The sequence below is a fragment of the Erithacus rubecula genome, assembly GCF_903797595.1.
Source record: "Erithacus rubecula genome assembly, chromosome: 4".
Lineage (NCBI taxonomy): Eukaryota > Metazoa > Chordata > Aves > Passeriformes > Muscicapidae > Erithacus > Erithacus rubecula.
The window spans coordinates 4,881,725-4,900,639 of NC_136686.1; the positions used below are offsets into that span (position 1 = coordinate 4,881,725).

Here is an 18,915-nt window from a genome sequence, read left to right on the forward strand (position 1 = left end):
CTTGGCTCTGGTTTTCCACTCGTCACATCCTCAATCAGGGAGCTCTGGGCATGAGAGAAGAGCAGGTTAAAATCACTGTGGCTGTGAGGGACATCGCAGTGGGATAGGGCTGGCAGCACATGGAAGCTCAGTGGTGTCCTACAAAACCCCACTAGGACTCCTCTTTAACCCCACTAGGACTTCTCTTTAACAGGGATCCAAAAAGAGGAAATGATGGGCTAAACTTTGAGTGGTGTCCTACATGACCCCACTAGGAGTCCTCTTTAACAGGGATCCAAAAAGAGGAAATGATGGGCTAAACTTTGAGTGGTGTCCTACATGACCCCACTAGGACTCCTCTTTAACAGGGATCCAGCCAGAGGAAATGATGGGCTAAACTTTGAGGGTTGTCTTAGGTTACCAAGATCTCTTTTAAAATAGCTCTGTGGATAAATAATTTGAGAGAAACAATTTACTTTAATGTATTTTACCTCTTCCAGAATTTCTGCCAACAAATGAGCAGATTCTCACTACTCTACAAAAATATTCAGCACTGAGGAGATTTTTTTTTTTGTAATTTGCACAATATTGCATTATTTTAAACAGATTTCTCTCTTTTCTAGAGGAAATAATTTGCTTTGGTGTAGCTGAGTCTATGATGTGTTCCTTGTCCTAAGCTGGATGACCATGAACTCCAGTATCCACATTTGGAAATACTGACCCATCCAAGGCTGAAATGTGTATAGACCTGTTGTTGGTGATAAATAAACTGTGAATGCTCACAGGAAAGCTGACCTGAGGGTGACATTAGTATGGCTGGAGCAAATTCCTGTATAGATTTTAATGAACTCTCATGGAGAAATGTTTGCAGAACCAGTTTGATGTGGAAGTGTCTGATGTTTCTATGTAAAATCAGTACTTGACATATTGGCAGGACATCCATAAAACTGCCTTACACACTCTTTATGGTCTTATTATCAGGCACAGGGGAGATGCCATTACACAGATACAGCTTCTTTGCTTCCCTCTGAATAAAATTACTGATCCAGCCTTGCCTGTGGTTATGATAGGCAGGGAGATGGCACATGAAGTTATGGATTCTGCTTTGTTACTGCAGGCTCTAGAAGTAAACTCTCAAGAAGCAATAGTCTGGGTTAGAGGTAGCATTGAGGTGTAGCATTATTATTTTTTTTAATCAGAGCCTTTTACTGTACACTATAAAAACCCCCATTAGCATTTTCTTTTCAGATGCTCTGCTGCACCACAGCTGCTGTGACTCTGCAGTCAGGAAAGCAGAACTGGTGTGACTGCAATTCAGGAAAGAAGCTGAAAAGAGAGAAGAAAAAAAATAAGGCTTTCTAAGACAGCTTGAAGAAAGCATGCCAATTAAAGTTTTAAAGAGAGACAGAGGGTAGGAAGAAAAAAAAATAAAGAGCTAAAAATCTGGAGGAACCTGAGGAAAGTTGGGGAGGGGTGAGGGGAAGGAGCACAAGAGAACCATAGAAATGAGAAATGGGATGAAGGATGAAGTGAGGAAAGTTAAGGCATTGTACAGCAGCAGCACACAGATTGAAGCTAATTACTGAGGGAGAAGGGAAGGAGGACCAGGAGAGGACATATGATGAAACAAGGAAAGAAGTCCTTGCAAGAAAGGAAGAGAATCCACACAGAAACAAGACAGAGAGCAAAGAGGAATGTGACCAGGACAAGAAACATTTCTAAGGGCAGTGCTGTGTAACTGAGCAGGAAGGTGGGGAGCTAGTGAGGCAGGATGTGTGTACAAGCACATTTTCCCATTGTTCCCTCCAGCAAGCATTTGAATTTCACTGCAAGCAGTGGCTTTGCACTTAGTGGGGACCCTCGAGTGTCACATCCCACTGGTGGGGGTAGAAACAGCTGTTCCCCAGCTCGGGTGCAGTGAAAAACCCTCTGGCCATCAGAGGAACCATCATGGAACTTCCAAGGAAAGATGTTTCCAGGTGGGGCAGAGTCAGCCTGCAAGCCTTGGACATTCACTGCACCCCTCATTGCAGTGCTGTGTGTTCCACATGGATGTGACACCATCCAGCCCCTCAGAGAGTAATTTCTAGCACAGTGGCTGTGCTGTGAGATCATTTAAAGCTCAGGATTAAAGTTGTATTTCCTACAAATGACATTTGTGAGGCTCCCTTGCAGCATTTCCCACCCAGCTCAGTTTAATCACATCCTGGGATGAGAGAAAGGGGAGCAGCTTCTGTGCTCCCTGTGCCTCTCTCAGGGATCCTCTGTCACAGCTGGAAACCTCTCTTCTGACCAAAGAAGAAAGTCTTATGAACAGATGGAAGTTTTGTGGGCACCTAAAGGCACAGCCAAACACCCACAGAATTTTCCAGGAGCACCTCAGCTACCTTTCCTAGTGCCTGTCTTCGTCCTGGGGTGCCTACATGCCTTTGAAAAGTTGGCCTTTAGCCCCTTATCCTTATAAAAGTATTTCCCCTGGAATAAATGACAGGCAATTAGTTTAAGAATGAGGCACTCCCTTTTAAATCCAGTACAAATAGTGAGAGTAGATAAATCACTACAAGACCAGTGACTCCAGATAGATGTTTTGCCAAAGTAAATCATGAGAATATAATTTTTAAGCTGCCTATGTTAATGCACGGATAAAATGTTTAAATCCTGTTACAGAAGTTTTTTAAATATAGTTCTCACTTAGCAACTATTTTCCAAAATAAAGGTACTAATGTCAGAATTAAGGTGTGTTGAAAAAGAGGTTTTCTGATGCATCCTGAGATGCAGATGTGAATAAACAATTAGATGTTAAAAATACCCAAACTCTTATAATATTTAAAAACCAAACACAAAATACTTCAACTAGCTGGGGCAAGTTTCACAAGTACAATAGTGCAAAATTCTTCATTAAAAAGTGCTTGACCAACCACTTTCTAAGATAACAGAGAGATTAAATGTGATAATACCCAGAGAAATGATTTTCATGTGTTTTTCAATACATTCATGTCTATTAATGTTCATTGACAAAGATTCTCAATGACCACCAGTTATAGAAAAAAACCTTTCCAGCTAATTCAGGCATTCAGGGCTGAATAACTGCTGGGGAGGAATTAAATCCATTAACAAATGAGGACAAGGAAGAGGAAGTTCAAAAGAGCAACAGTGAACTCCTTTTCAAAATGTATCATCAGGACAATAAGCTGGAGTTCTCTGAGAAGGACTGAGTATCCTGTGAATATAAACTGTTGGTAAATGGCAGGAAAGAGACCTCCTGGCACTTGTGAACATGCAAGAAACATCTGGAGCTGGCCATAGTCATCCCAAACCTCAGCTGACACAGGAGCATAGTGACACCCTGCACTTCAGATGGCAAGTAGCCAGGGGACATTTCAAAACCAGAGCACTAGAGGTTGTAGGAGATGTCTCTGGATTTTAGTCTGTCATGAGCTTATCCAGCAAAATAATAAAAAATCAATGAAATCTTCAATTTTGCTGAAATTTTAATAGTTTTGACTAGACAGAAAACTCACTGAAATCTGTTGAGATTTATTTATCTTGTTGTAATTTTAATCTCTTTGGCTGTAAACAAAAACTCTGATGCTGATTTACATCTTCTGAGGTACCAGCTCCATTTCTGGAAGCTGTTCCCAAAAAAAAGAGCAAAATGCTCAATGTGAGAGGAGTCTAATGGGTTGAGTTTAGTTGCATTTCAGGAGTGCCTAAGGGGGTAGAGGAAGAAAACTGATGCTGTAGTATGAGTTGTGAGTCTCTCCACACTAGAAGAAGGAATAAATAACTCTGAAGAGAAGGAAATAATCTGAAGAGGCAGTGCCATTGAAATAGATAGGAAATAAAACAATATGTGTTTAGAAACATGTTTTCTTCAATCAATCAAGCCCTTTCCACAGTTTACTTTGACTGATTATATTACAGCACACCATACAGATGATCACAATAGCATCTTTTGGCCTTGCATCATGACCACAAGACTTTTAGTCCCATTGCTGAGAATGGCATCCTTAGGTGACAATCCCTGACAACCAAACCTCCCAGACCCACACACTGAAAGCTCTGGTGAAGGTACAGAAAAATAGGAGGTCTCCCAGAAGAGACCTCCTCTGAGGAAAATACCTGCACCATAAACTTCATGCTGGGTGCAGAAGACACAAAGGCAAGGGCTGAAAGACACTGTGCTTGGTGGCACAGCTGTAGTGACACCAGGGCTCTACCTACTGAAATTACTGCAGTTTGAGCAGTTAGGACTCTCAAAAGAACATTCCTTCCCATTCCTCATTGTGTTGCCAAGATTTTCTTCCTGTTGTTAGAAAGGCAAGGAATATCACCAGTGTGAAGCATGTGCCAAGCAAGAGATAAACCAGACTTCTTAGGCTCAGTCTTTGCATTTAGAAAATAGGACAGCTGCAAAGGCTCAGCAGTAAGATGTGGTGTGAACAGCGGTGGCCCCAAGCCACAGGGGCTGGTGACAGAGTCACACATTAATGTAGAACAAAGCATGAGTGAAGAATTTTCACACTGGAAATGTGCTTCAACCTCATAACAAAGAAACAACCCTCTGTGAAACCCAAATATAGGTTTGAATTTGCTGTTCCTCCAGAGCATGGGTATGTTCAGTGAGCTCCCTATTTCATTTTGGTAGCATTGTCTAACTAGCTAGCACAGGAAAGGGGTATATCTTTATGTAAATACCTTGGCTGCTTCTCTGATCTTGTCTTAAGAAGAATCCCAGTTTATTCATTTATTTTGTGGATGAGAAGGTGTGTCCCTAAGCACCTTCATATTCTTCAGGAACGCTGGTTATGTCCTCCTTCACTTGCCAGCAAGCAAATTTGGCTTCCACATTGCAGCTGCAACATTTATTCTTATCCTGTGGTTGTCTTTTTTAGCAATTTAGCTCAAAGTATGACATTCCCTTTGCATTTGTACCTTGTTTCTGCTACAAACACCATGACCACCAGCCGAGTTGCGATCCAGAGCTTCAGAGACACAGATCCTCATCAGTCAGGCTAGGGAATAATCACAGAATCATGAAATTGGGTTGGAAGGGACCTTAAAGACCATCTTGTTCCATATTCCTGCCGGGGCAGGGACATCTTCCACTTCTCTGTAGAACCTGTTCCAGTGTCTTCCCATCCTCACAGAAGAATTTCTTTCTAGTATCTTATCTTAACCTACTGTCTTTCTGCTTGATGCCATTCTCCCTTGTCCTGTCATTACAGTTCCAGATGAAGAGTCCCTCTCCAGGAATAGCAATAACAATAACAATAACAATAACAATAACAATAACAATAACAATAACAATAACAGAAGGACTTGCATCCATCTACGCTTCTTACACATAGCAGTGCCTTGCAACAGATTTTCAGACCAAGAAGTTCCATTATCATCTAAGACTCCAGAATCCAGGCAATAATGTATTAAGGCCAGAGTTTTGATTGAGTTAGATCAAAACATTTACAGTACTCCAAAGAGGCAATGAAGACCTTCCCTCAATGCTCTCCTGAGAAGCCATGCCAACAGTTTCTGTCCTTCCTTGTTAAAAATGTGCATCTTATTTCAGACATGAGCTATCTGGGAAGCTTTATGACTGGATTTTGTTATGCTTTTGTCCACACAAATAAATGGCTCCTGTCCAGCTGTAATTATCCCTCACATGGAGGTGCTCTCAAAGAGATCACAACCCCACCTGCAGCAGGTGGCTTGTAGGTTTGACCAGCCCAGATCACAGGCTGGCACCAGCACCTGTGACTGTTGATCATCACTCCTGAAGCACCTTCTTCCTGGGCTTTCCCTGCCAAAACTCCAGCTGTCCAGCAGCACCCACGCACTGAACAGTGCCACGCTCCGGACATGGCTGTGGCTTGATGGGGGGAAAGGCACATGAGAGTGTGTGTGTGTCCATGGGATCTGCTGCTTAAATGTTTTCCTTTCCCAGGGGATATATTTGACATCAAGATAAAGGGGCAGGGTGGAAAACAAACTTACTTTCCACTCCCCCCGCTTGGAGTCTGGTATTGTAAAACAAGCTGCGCTAGCTGGGATTCCTTTTGAAAGCTCCCGGTTATCTTAGCAGCTGTAATATAAACCACAGTCTCCTTGAAGTATATCCCTGCCACAGATCCCTTCCTGGTGCAGGGTGGAGGGGCAATACATACCATAGTGTTCACAGGGAATAATGCTTTTTTTTTTTTTTTTTTTTTTTTTTTTGGGCAGGTCAAGCATTTTGTGAAACTGGCTAATGCAACCCCTTACGTTTTCTTTGGGACTCTGCTAAATCCGCTCGTCACAGATGTGCGAAGTGCGATAGCGTCCATCCCCCTGCACCTCATTAACAGTATCTCCCTTTTGTTTTGGTCAGGATGAACTGGAGTGGGAAGCAAAAGGGGTGATGGTTATGAAGTGTGTGGGTGAAGGCCATAATCAGAGTGGCTCTGCCTGAGTGTTGCTTGTTTTGGTGCTACGGCTGTTTAAGGTGCCTCCTGCTGAACCGTGTCCCATGCAAGCCAGCTCACGTCCGTGTGCCGCAGAGGAAACATTCCTGTCATTCTGACACGCTGCGAGGAGCATGCCTGGAGTACAAGCACCTGTGTGGCTGGCAGTCACAAGGCTTTCAGCTGGTACCTCTTGTGGTTGCTGGGACCCGGTGGGGAGACTCTGGGAGGTCTCTGGGCTACGCAGCGATGTCCACACTCATATTCCTTAACCCACTACATTTTTTCCCCTTCTTCTCAGGTTCTTCCTGTGCAGGTGTGAAAATGACTGGAGAGAAAAGAGGAAACTGGAGGTGCCAGGCTGGAGAAGACATGGGCTCCCTCTTCTGCAGCTGGTTTGCCACTACAAGCAGTGGCCAAAACCTTCTCTCCTGCCCCGGGCTCCCTGCCAGGCTGAGCACGATGTTCCCAGCGATGCAGCGGTGGGAGCCCTGAGCCGGGTCAAGCCAAAGGCACAGCAATAAAGGAGGAGGAGGTCATGGAAACCTGTTTCCATTATGATCCTTGTAAATAGCCTTCCTGATTATCTTCTCGATTATCGTGCCCTGCCTGAGCTGTTTCCGTCTCGGAGGAGCTGAGCGCTGTTAAACCTTGCAGCCCCACCCACGTGGCACAAAGTACCTGCAGGGGCAGGGTTCCAGCAGGACCCGGCTCGAGGGTTTCAGCGCCTCTGGAAGAGGGTTTCTCCCCCTCTCAGGCAATGCCTGGCTTCCTAAGAGCACTACAGGAAGGAGGGAGGGCAGACCTGGAGACTACCCCTCAACCACGTGTGTTGTTGGTTATCCCCTTGAAAGCTATCTCTGTGTTATCCCATCTTTCACTATAATCTGCACCTTAAACTCTGTCCTGCAATTGAAACTCTTTTGCTCTGGAAAACAGATTTGTCATTCTTTCAGTTCCTTCAGAGAAGCAAATAAGTGAGTAATGCTTTCAAAGCTACTCAACTCAGGAACTTGTGTCCCATTGTTAGCAATTTTGATTGATTTTTTTTTTTTTTTAACTTGGCTGAAAATCTAATTTCCCAAAATACTGAAGGCACTTTGGAGCCACAAAGTTTAACTGTAAATTGAATTTGGTTTCAAAATCACCGGCATGCTTTGGAAATGCTAACCTTGATGTTCACACAAACCCAGTTTGACTGCCAGCACTTGTTAAATGTTGTTGTTTCCTTCACATAATTCAAGAATGGGACTGAAGGGCTCAACCAACACCAAATTTAAGCACCCCAGCAGAACCAAGGTGAGTTCATTTGCTCTTACTGCCCAGCCAGCATGAGCTGAATAGTCCTTAACTCTGCCACTTTCTTCTGAGGTTTCACATAACCTGGTTTTCTCCACTTCTGCCATGGACTGAGCACGCACACAGACACCACTGAGCAGAAGACAGACTCCCTTAGGAGCAGCCATGAACATCACCAAGCAAAATATCCCAGTGATGGAAAGTTAAGATCATGTCACCTCAGAGAAAACAGAGGATGAAACTTGTCTATCCCACATCCTTAATGCTAAGAGATGAAAAGGGACACATAATTTTTTCCTTTGGTTTCATCAGTGTACCTTAATACATTTTTTATCCAAAAAACTTTTCAACGAATACCAAATTTGTGAACAGTTTATAGACAATAAAACCAGCTTTTTTTTCCTCAGCAAAATTCCCATTTGCCACCAAGAGGAAATAAAAATCACCCAGCTCTGTCTCACTGTGTGTGGGTGAGCTGTGTTTCATATGAACTCAAATCCTAGCATGAAAAAAGCTGCAGTGAATCAAGACCAACACATACACTTGACCTCAGCACTATGGTCTGACTGTCCCTACACACAAATCTCATTTTGAACATTTCCTGTGACAAAAGGTGAGAATTCAGGGCAGGGAGAGAGTTGTGTCCCTGCCATTTTCTGGAGATGTGAACAGCACCTCCCTTGCACACCCCCGTGTATTATATTCCACTTGTCCCTGTCACGCTCTAGATAATGTTGATTCTGTGCTGTCAAGGGTGTCTGGCTCTCCCCCTGACTAATCCTGGGTGCTGGAGGGTCCTCTCTGGAGCTTGAGAACTTGACCTCTGCTGACACAAGTTTGACAGGGATGCAGATCCATGTGGCTGCCCTCACTCATCCCCACTCACCCCAGGAGTTCTCCCCTGATGCCCTGTCAGCACAGGCTTTCAGACAAAAGATACTGGTGAAATCAACAACACCAAAGGAATGTGGCCTTCTGGCCTTTGATTGATATTCCTTATTTCAACAAAACCTTAACTCAGCTGAAAATATAGTGAACAACCTGTTATGGCATTTCCAGACAGGACATGTCTGCAGAACTTGCAGGGTCACTGAGGCAATATGTTTCAAAACAAATAATGGGTCTCGCTTTCAAAATCACAAGGTCACTTTATCTGTACTTCATTCTGCAGTCTGCCAAGCTGCTGCTCTCAAACATAATCAACCCTTAGTTACTACCTGCCTTATAATGATGCCTAGAAATTAAGAGTTTCCTGATGCCAGATGCATAATGGGACACATCTCCTGCCTTAGCTTCCCACCCCACCAGGCTGTTTGCAGACAGGGATCTGGGGAGAGCTGAGACTGCAGAAGCAAAAGCTCAGCACAGAATCTGCTTTGGGAGGCATGCCATTCCCCTTGTACATCCCTCTTAAAAACAGGAACCCCTTTTTCCAGACAGGGACCCCCTTAGTGATTTCCTGATGGGAGCTTTCTACCCATCATCTTGGATCATCCTGACCACTGTGTCCAGTCTCCCAGAAAGGGGGAAAGCAGCACCAGCCAGAAAAGCCAGGAAAGCAACTATGATGTCAGGCAGACATCATACCCTTCACAAAACAACCCTTTGAAGAGCCTTCACATGCTCTTCCTGCTCTCCACAGGGAATTTTGTAGTCAATCCCCCTCTAAGAAAAATTGCAACTCTCTCACATGAAATTGGAAACATTTAAAAGTTCAGGCTATGGCTGGCATCTACTCTAGGCCAAATTTTGATCTTTTTAATGGAGAAGTGAGAGAATTTCCACAAGGGATAGGGAGTCAGGAGAGATTCCATGTGCAGAGACCTCTGTCTTAATAACAATATTTTACTGAAATATTAACTATAACATCGAGGTATTTTATAGGTCCACCCTTTGGAAATTATTTTTGCAGAGAAGAGAAAAAATGTTTAATGCCCTGGTTTTTCTCAGAGCTATTCAGCCCCCACTTGCAAACAAAATTTTTCAAAATATTTTTCTTTCCTATCACACCCTCTCTCACTTCTTTGGGTGTCAGCAACTTCTTCCCTCTGATGCAGCAGGCCTGCCTTTCACCAGCATGCCTGGCTCCTGCTGCTCTCACATTAGGAAGGAATCATTTATTGTCCTTTGCAAAGCTGCCAGGTACTCCTACATGACAAAAAGCCCCAACTGTGCTTTAGGCAGAGCAGCCACCCCCCTCTTGCTCAGTTCTAGTTGGTTAATGAATAGAGTGATCCCAGGATATCCCAATATTTGAAAAAGACACTTCCAAAAACAACAGACAAGTGCAGTGAAATGTAGCTGCAAATCAGGAAGGTGGAGCAGGTTTCTTTGCACGTCTGCCTTTAGTCCATCCTGACAGAGAAGCAGGCTGCTGACAACCTCACACAAGCAGAACTTAGGCCTTTATTTCTGCAAACACTGACACCTTCACAGAACCACACAGGATTACAGAATCATGTGGAAAAGACCTCCAAGGTTGAGTCCAGTCTTTGACTGATCACCACCTTGTCAACTAAACTATGCATTGAGTGCCACATCCTGCTGTTTTCTGAACAAAGGACTGTGACTCCATCACCTCCCTGGGCAGCCTGTTCATATGCTTCCCCCCCTTTCCATGTCCTCCTGATGTCCAGCCTGGGCCCCTGACTCAAACTGAGGCCATTTCCAAAGAAGAACACCAATAAATACTCAAGTAATTAACTTAACTTGTCTTTATAAGACTGTGTCTGCTCAGCTGCCCATAAAATGTTTAGGGGTGGGGGTTTTTGGGTAGCAGGACCTTTTGCCCACTTTGGTACCACTAAAATAACCAAGTTGTCTCAGCTTTCCTTTGAGTAAATCAGACTTGGTCTTCTCAAGTATAAACATTACAACAGATTCCAGGAATAGTAACATTCATTAAGACACATTAAATACATTGTTTGCACTGGTGATAGTCCTATGTGAGACTCTGGAGAAGACAATACATGAGTGAAATCTATCAAAGGAGGCAAAAGATGCAGTTCAGTAACAGCCACTTGAAAGTTTCTGCAATTTAAGATCAGTGAAGGTATGAGATTTTCAGCCAGTGCAAACTACTGCTGATGGGGCTAAAGCAATTTGTATAGTTTAAAAATTATCTGGCCCAAGGTAGATATCATCTTTTAGCAATTCCAACATTAAAAAACACCCTTATTAGTTAAGCTACTCCTCAAACATACTACTAAAAGTAAAGCCTATATTTACCTTGGATTAGCTGATCTTTACAGCAGCTTCAGGGCACAAAAATGGCCTTTTACTTAGTGTAACCTGTGTATAAATACCCTCATATCTTACCCTTCCCAGACACTAATTGTTTAGTGAAATGCACTACCCACCAACCCTGGAACCAAAAAACAGAGGACACAGCACCACAGTCATTATTCTGGGATGAGCATACCCAAAATCACTGCAGCCTCAGGTTATTTTGTATGTAGCGTATCAGGGTCTTTTAAAATGAAATCTGCATTTATCATAAGAGAACAACACTCTACATTCCTCCTCTCAAGCTGCCTAAGGATGAGTGAGATGTATTTATTCACACTTATTTACTTCCTCTGCCTTGGCTGCATTCAGAGAGCTGTGCCAGCAGTCAGTACCAGGCTGTATCTCATTGGAAGATCTACTTTGCTATCAGGGATACTCATTGTCCAACACCCTTCTCCCTGCAGAGCTCAGCAGATGAGATATGACTGCCCTGTGCTCAGCAGACTTCCTTTATTGAAACCCCATCTCTGATCAGATGGCATCTCACGAGCTGCCTCCTTCTGATTGCCTGTGCTACACAAATCTCATTGCTTCCTTGAGGCTGTGGGAGATGGAGGATTGTCCACTCTGCTCAGCTGAAAGCCTCTGGACACAAACCAGCTGCGTGGAGAACCATCACTTTTACAGAGATAGATGGTCAGAAGCTGCTGGAGGCTGGAGTCCAGAACCACTTTGTTACAAGTGATTTATGTGACATCCGCAATTTCTAAAAGCCAGCTGCTTCTAAGACCAGCTACAGACAAAGAGGCCAGGCTCTAATCTTTGTTATGTCAGTTTATCTCTGCAGTTACTCCCACTTTACACCAGGTAAGCAGAGATCAGAATCTCCCTTCGTCTCGCTTTGCCTGGGCCATAAATAAAACCATTAGGGTTTGTCCTGATGATGTAATGCAATACTCCACATCTATTTGTGTCACTGGAGTTGCTGTGGGGGCAGCCAGAGCTGGGATTAGATAATTCCTATGTTTTTCACACAATGAAAATTGGACTTTCATTCCTAGCCTCCATTCCAGCTTTCCAGTGTCTCTTAACTCCCAGCTCCAGACAGCTGCTTGACTGTTGCTCTGAATGTGGTGTTGGGGCAAACAGCTGGGATACATCCTGCACTGAAAAATCCCAGAAGAAGACAACATGGGCCATGACCATTCTCCCTAGCTGAAAAGTCAGCTACCTTCAATTTCTACCAATCTTTAGGATTAGGAAAAGGAATACCTACTGGAGGGGATGGACATAATAGCGATATGTAGAGGTCCTTGATTTATAACCAAACACTAAGTACTGCTGCTTCCCATCATATACTTGCAAATCAGGGTAGTGTTTACTGATTTTTTTATCTGAAAGTCCTGGATTGCTGTAAACCAGTGTGAATCTCAGCTCTCATAATCTGAGATAGTGATATTCTGTCCCTCAGCTACAGAGAAATGCTTGAAAACAGACTGAGTGAAGATTATTACTGTGAAAGAGTAAAGAGAGGAAAATAAGAACCCAGAATTTGAGCGGTGCAGGATTTGGGAAACCCTTGGAACTGGAAGCAGTGTCACTCACATATTCACCCCCCAAACTGGGGCACAGCAGCCCTTTGCCACCCTGTGCTAGTGTGGAGAGATGCATGAATTTGAGATGCACCAAGAGACTCAGCAGCTCTTTAGAGAGCTGCAGCTCTCACCAGGTTTGCACCAACACTTGCAGCTTTCACTGCATCAACCACCAGTAACTGTGCTAGAAAAGCAAGAACAAAGCTCTGCAACTACCCTGGGCAAAACTTTTGCAATGGTTTCCGAGAAAGAACAAAACAACTTTTCCTAGCCCGGCCCCTGTGGGCAGCCCATACAAGAGCAATAAAAGAGGCATCCTGTTGGGATGCTTCTATCCCAGTGTCTTGCCTGCAGGCCAGTGCCCTGTGTTCTTGTGCTACAGCTATGGCTGGTGTCCTGCCAGCTGCAGGGAGGGCCCCTCTCCCTCTCAGGGTCTTCTGATCCCAGTTCTCCAGCTCAAGGCTCTCCTGCTCTCATGCACAGTGGCTGCTGTCTCTGTTCCACTGCTCCTGCTCCCCTGCAGTTCCCACTGACTGGGGCCCCTTCTGCCTGGAGATAGTTGGGAATTGGACAGCAGGAGAAATTTGGAGCAGGAAGACTGGCAGAGATTCAGCTCTGGGCTGCTGGAATATTCCCACTGGACATGGGAGAAGTAGTTTCACATCTTTCCTATAAAACTGCCCAAATTGCAGAGACCAAATTAGTCCTTCTCACCCCATGCACACATAGATAGATCATAGAATCACAAAATCAAAGAATGGCTTGGGTTGGAAACTCATCCAATTCCAACCCACTGCCATGTACAGGGATACCTTCCACTGTCCCAGGTTGCTCAGGGCCCCATCCAACCTGCCCTTGGACACTGCCAGGGATCCAGGTGCAGCCACAGCTGCTCTGGATAACCTGTACCAGGATCTCACCACCCTCACAAGAAACAATTTCTTCCCAATATCCAATCTTAATCTCCTCTCTGCCAGTGTGAAGCCATTGCCCCTTGTCCTGTCACTCCAGGCCCTTGTCAAGAGTCTCTCTCCATCTTTCCTGTGGCTCCCTTCAGGCACTGCAAGGCCACAGTGAGGTCACCCCAAAGCTTCTCATCTCCAGGATGAGCCATCCCAATTCCCTCAGCCTTTCCTCCCAGCAGAGCTGCTCCATCCCCTGCTCTGGCCTGGCTCCAGCAGCTCCCTGTCCTTCCTGTGGTGTCCCAGGCTGGGTGCAGCTCTGTAGCTGGGATCTCACAAGGATTTCTCAGCCTTGTCCCTTAGTGTGACTGCCCAGTTTTACAAATGAATAATGTCACTTTTAGATTGACTCACAGGAAGTTGACTGAAACTGTTGTCATTTGTTAAATGCCAGTCCTTTCTGATCATCGCCCAGCCATTAGAGCTACCCTTCATTTACACTTCATCTGGTTCATAACACCATTGAAGTGGAATGTCAGGATGTAACATTTTTAGTTAATTCAAATGCTTGGGTGAAACTCATGACTATTTCTTGGGAATGCAGCATGATTTAGAAGTAGACATTCCTTGAAATGAGTGTGTCAGAAAGAACACCATCATAACTCTACAGCATTGTCCCATCTCAGCCATCAAAACAAAATCACTATCACAATCCTATGACAGAACTTTATACATTGCATAACTGAATTGTCTTGCAAGCTCATAGAGGATGCAGCTTCCTGGCACTTATGAATCACCACAGAAGCCAGGAATATACTTCCAGTAGAGAGGAACAGCTTTCTCCACAGGATGATGTGTAGTGAGACTGTTTACAGAACAAGGGGTTGGTCCATGAGAGCTTAAGAGCAGAACCAAATACCTTCAGGTAACCTTTAATGTTAAATTCATAAATCTGAGGTTGAGGGAACAGTTTAAAGAGCTGTTGTCCAGTCATACCTCATTACAGCTGTTTGCAATGCATGGCTCAATTTTCTTTTATTTTCACTGCTGTAAAAATAACTCTTATTCCAAGGTCCTTGGGAAACTTTATTTTGCAAAAGGCAAACTGGTTATGTGTCAGTCACTACTTTGAATACCTTTGTCAAATCCATCAATAAAACTTTATCCTGACAAGTGACCATCCCTGACCCCAAGGTAAATCCCCTTAATGGTCATTTAGATGACCTTAATTCCAGAGATGGAGTATTATATTCTATAGCAATTGATACTTAGCTAAAATTCAAATATCAAGAAACATTTCAGTTGATTTTCTTGATGTATTCTGTATTTCTTTTGCCCAATTCAAATGCTTTAGCACAAAGAACATACATCTAAATTTAATTCATAAATGTTTCATTTGCAGGCCTGTTCTTCCTGCCCTTCTGTCACATAACTACAAATCTTCCACTGTGTGTGACAGAGAGGCAGCTGAGGCCCAACAGTTCTTATGGATATTTTGCCTTTGCACAAAACCATCAAAATACTTTTCAAACTCATAACAGCTCCTCCCAAGAATATTGGGAAATCAAAAAAAATCTGTCTGTGAGTTACAGCCATAATTCACCCCCAAGGATCCAGGTGGTGTTCAAACAGCTCAACTCAAGAAGGCTCCATGTGTGAAGAAATTTTCTACTGGGAAGGGGGAAAGTGTTTGAAAAGATTTTTTAATTAATCCGTATATTTGGTAAAACTGTTTTTATGGAGAAATCAATTTTATTCACATTTTGACAGACAATATTCAAAATATTTATGCTGATCACAAAAAAAAGGATCCAATTTACTTTTAAATTTCTGCCCAAATGTTAGTGTTGCTCCACAATTTTTCTCAGTATTGCCATGTGATAATAATGTGAGCAGGTACCCAACAGAAAAAGGTGTTAATTACTGCTGGAGTTCAAGGAGTGTTCCCACCTGCCTCACATGGAGTCCCCACCTCCTGCCACTGCCCTCCAAACCAGCACTGGAGGGTCAAATGGCTCTCCTGGCAGATTGCTGGGAGCCTTCCCTTCAGATCCCCAAACGTGCAGCAGCCAACTGGCCTGAGAGGAGCAGCAGAAAATGCTTGAGGTAGAGAGAGCCCCCCCCAAAAGTTTGGATGCCCATCTGAATGCTGACTGCTTCCATGAGGAATAAAGCTTTGTGCAGGGAGAGAGCTGCTGCTAATGACCCTTGCTCAGGAGAGCATTTAAACAGAGGCTTAACTCTGTCTCTATTCAGGCTGGCACTTATGTCTCAGTTTAAGTGCTGTGCTGAATAGACTTTTTTCCCCTGAATCGGGGCCAATTTCAGTTCATCATCCCTGAGGAACAGATGCATTCTTTTCCCCCTTTCTGACAAATGTGGAAAAACGTGTAGCTAATATTTAACATGGCAGAGGGGACATTCTGGATTAAAAAGAGGAAGCTCCTGGCTTCCTATCAGCACACCTGTGCTCCCCCAAGTCTCAGTGCTACTCAATTCTCACAGATGGATGGTGGAGATCACAATCCACTACCTTGTGAAACGAATGTGGCACATCAGGCTGGGATAATGGGGAATACCCCCTCCTAATTCTATCTTTGCATTTGTAGGAAGCAGGAATTTGGGTTTTTTTTCAAAATGCTTTAAGACTCTGGGGAGAAAGAGCTCCAAAAAGCAAAATATTATTAGTCATTATTCAATGAATCACACCTGATTGCCCCACATGGACACAGTGATAAAACATATCTCACCTCCTAAGGCTCAGCCATGGGGATGGGAGCAGATGCAGAAACTTCACTCATCATAGAATCACAGAATGGCTGGGGTTAGAAGGGACCTTAAAAGCTCATCCAGTTCCAACCCCCTGCCATGGGCAGGGACACCTTCCACTGTCCCAGGTTCCTCCAAGCCCCTTCCAACCTGGCCTGGAACACTTGCAGGGATGGAGCAGCCACAGCTGCTCTGGGCAGCCTGTGCCTCCCTATCCTCACAGGGAGCAATTTCTTCCTAACATCCAGTCTAAACTCACTCTACATCTGGGCATGAGAATAGCATATTTCTGTCTGAGTTCATCCCAAGGAAATAAAAGGAACACTGAGACTTTTGACTTTGTGGGGGCACTGGTGATTCTTCCACAATACACACTGCAGCTTGCACAGTCCTGGCAAATCAAATGCTGTTTATATTCAGCACAAAGCAGGGGAGGAAGGAAACAGGAAGACTAATTAAAAGTTTTTTAGGTGGTAAACATGATGACTAGAATCCATGGAGAAGCTGTCTGGAAAAATAGTATCCTGTCTTTAGCCCCAGTAAGACTCATAAGCACCCTTGTCACTAAGATGTCAAAAACAGGTTAAAATTTCATTGAGCTCATTATTCACATGGGAAGGAACAAGAAGGGAAACATGAGGATGGTGCCCCTAAGGTCCCTGGTAGTATAGTGCTAGAAAAGCTTTTGAATCTATTGCAGGGAGCCTGGAAAAGTGAAATCCGTATTGAATGATGACAATATTCTAATTACAATCAACATATTTCACAAGGTTCAGCTATGTAAATACAGTGAGTGCTTTTTTCCCTCCACACAGGGTGCAGCTTGCAAAGCCTAAGGAATTTCTCGTTGCATTTTCTCATATATGATCTTGCAGCCTTCCTTTCTCTTTCATATTATAAACATATTATTGCAAACAGGCAGTGAATAGATTTTTTTTTTTTTTTCCTTGCATTACTTTTTAAAAAAATGAATTGTTATCAGATTTAATGATATGATAAGCTTTAAAGTTCCCCTGGGAAGCTACCACAGCCATACTGATTTACATAAGCATTTTCCTACACATAATACAGCATGCAGGCTCTCTGATCTCATTATTCATTAGAAAATTAATGATAACTCTCAAATGTGAAAGCAGAGCAGTTCTGCAGAGAGTGCTGGAAATTGGCTAGTTCTCGACGCGGTAGTCATTTTCAATTTACTGCCTTGAAAAAAAGATGCTTTTAAGCAAATAAAAGGGTGCTGACATCAAACAGATACTTGTCTTGCTGCCAGGGAACGAGATGCCTTTTAAGGCAGGAAGGTGGGACTTGAGTGATGTGAATAGGAAGAAAAGAAAACAAGCCAGTCAGAGTTAAGCAGCTCTAACCCATTCATGAAAAATGTCTAGGCTCATTTCCTCATTGCCAGAGGTCTTTTTGCTTAAATTCTAAAGCCCGTGCTCTGTTCTTGCCAATAATAAATAGCAGCCTGTTGTTAGAAAAAGTGCAAACTATGGAGGTTTTTTAAAGTGCTTTTCCCCAAGCTACACAAATTGTGACATCCCATAGACCAAGAGACAATGTTAATAAACCCCTCAAAACTTCGCTAATAACCATATCCTGAAATTGAGATTGTTGTGGAATGAACTGTGGCATATTCACTGCTGGGGGACAAGAGCTGATAATCAAGGATGGCGTGGATTGCCATATGACTGACCAGATTAAGATCTGATTTTTATCCTGCCTCTATTTAGGTGATGGGAGCAGCAATGGGAAAGGATAACTCTGCTCTGCAAGTCTGAGTTTTGGATATGATTAACAAACAGGATGATTGTTTCTGTCACTGCAGTAACACAACTGTTCAGGGCATTGGGAGGCAAGGGGGGCTCTCCCTGCACAGTGTCTCAAAGTGCAACACCTCTGTGTTCATCTATTCCAGCAAGAGGGATGAAACCTGTGCCTGCTGCTCGTTGAGGTAGATATAATCTTTCTTTGTGAGATTTTATTGCTGCTTTTTAATGTAATTCCTACCTCAGATAGCAACAGAAATTGCTCTGGGGTGTGGTAGAAAAGGGATATTAGACATATCTGCAACATCCTGTTTTGGAACTAGTTTAGTATGAGGCTCACAGCTCAGCATTACAAAATTCTGCACTCAAGCTGTCACTTGCCAAATTTTTTACACATTAGTTTTGTTTTTTTTGTTTCCTGTGATCGGTAGCAACATAAAAGGAAACATCTGGTTCTGCAGGGTCCAAATTAGGGGATGCCATAGGAAAAACACTCTAAAGAAACATCAAATTAGAAATAACCAGGCAGCATGAGAATTTGCACCATTTACAAACTCTTCCAGTAGGGAACCAGAAACCTGGGAATTCCACCAGTACGGACAGATCACCACCATTGTATTGATGTTTGGACCACATCTTCACCCATTATAATTTCCAACAAATAGATGATGAAAAATAATTAAATAAAATAAAAATCATCCAGTTATAGGTGTCACCCAAGTGTCAGTTTGGGAAACAAGACTTTCACACTGAATTGAGTTAAATGTCCCCTAAGGGAAGACAACATCACTATGGAGGTCTAATCACAGAATCACTGAATGGTTTGGGTTGGAAGGGACCTTAGAGATCACCCAGTTCCAAACCCCTGCCATGGGCAGGGACACCTTCCACAATCCCAGGTAGCTCAGAGTCCCATCCAGCCTGGCCTGGAACA

The 18,915-nt window shown here is 43.5% G+C and overlaps 1 protein-coding gene across 1 annotated transcript in view; it reads left to right on the top strand.

Moving 5' to 3' along the window:
* RAD51AP1 (RAD51 associated protein 1) overlaps positions 1-18,915 on the top strand; it is a 193,932-nt gene that overhangs the window by 28,264 nt on the left and 146,753 nt on the right. The window lies entirely within an intron of this gene.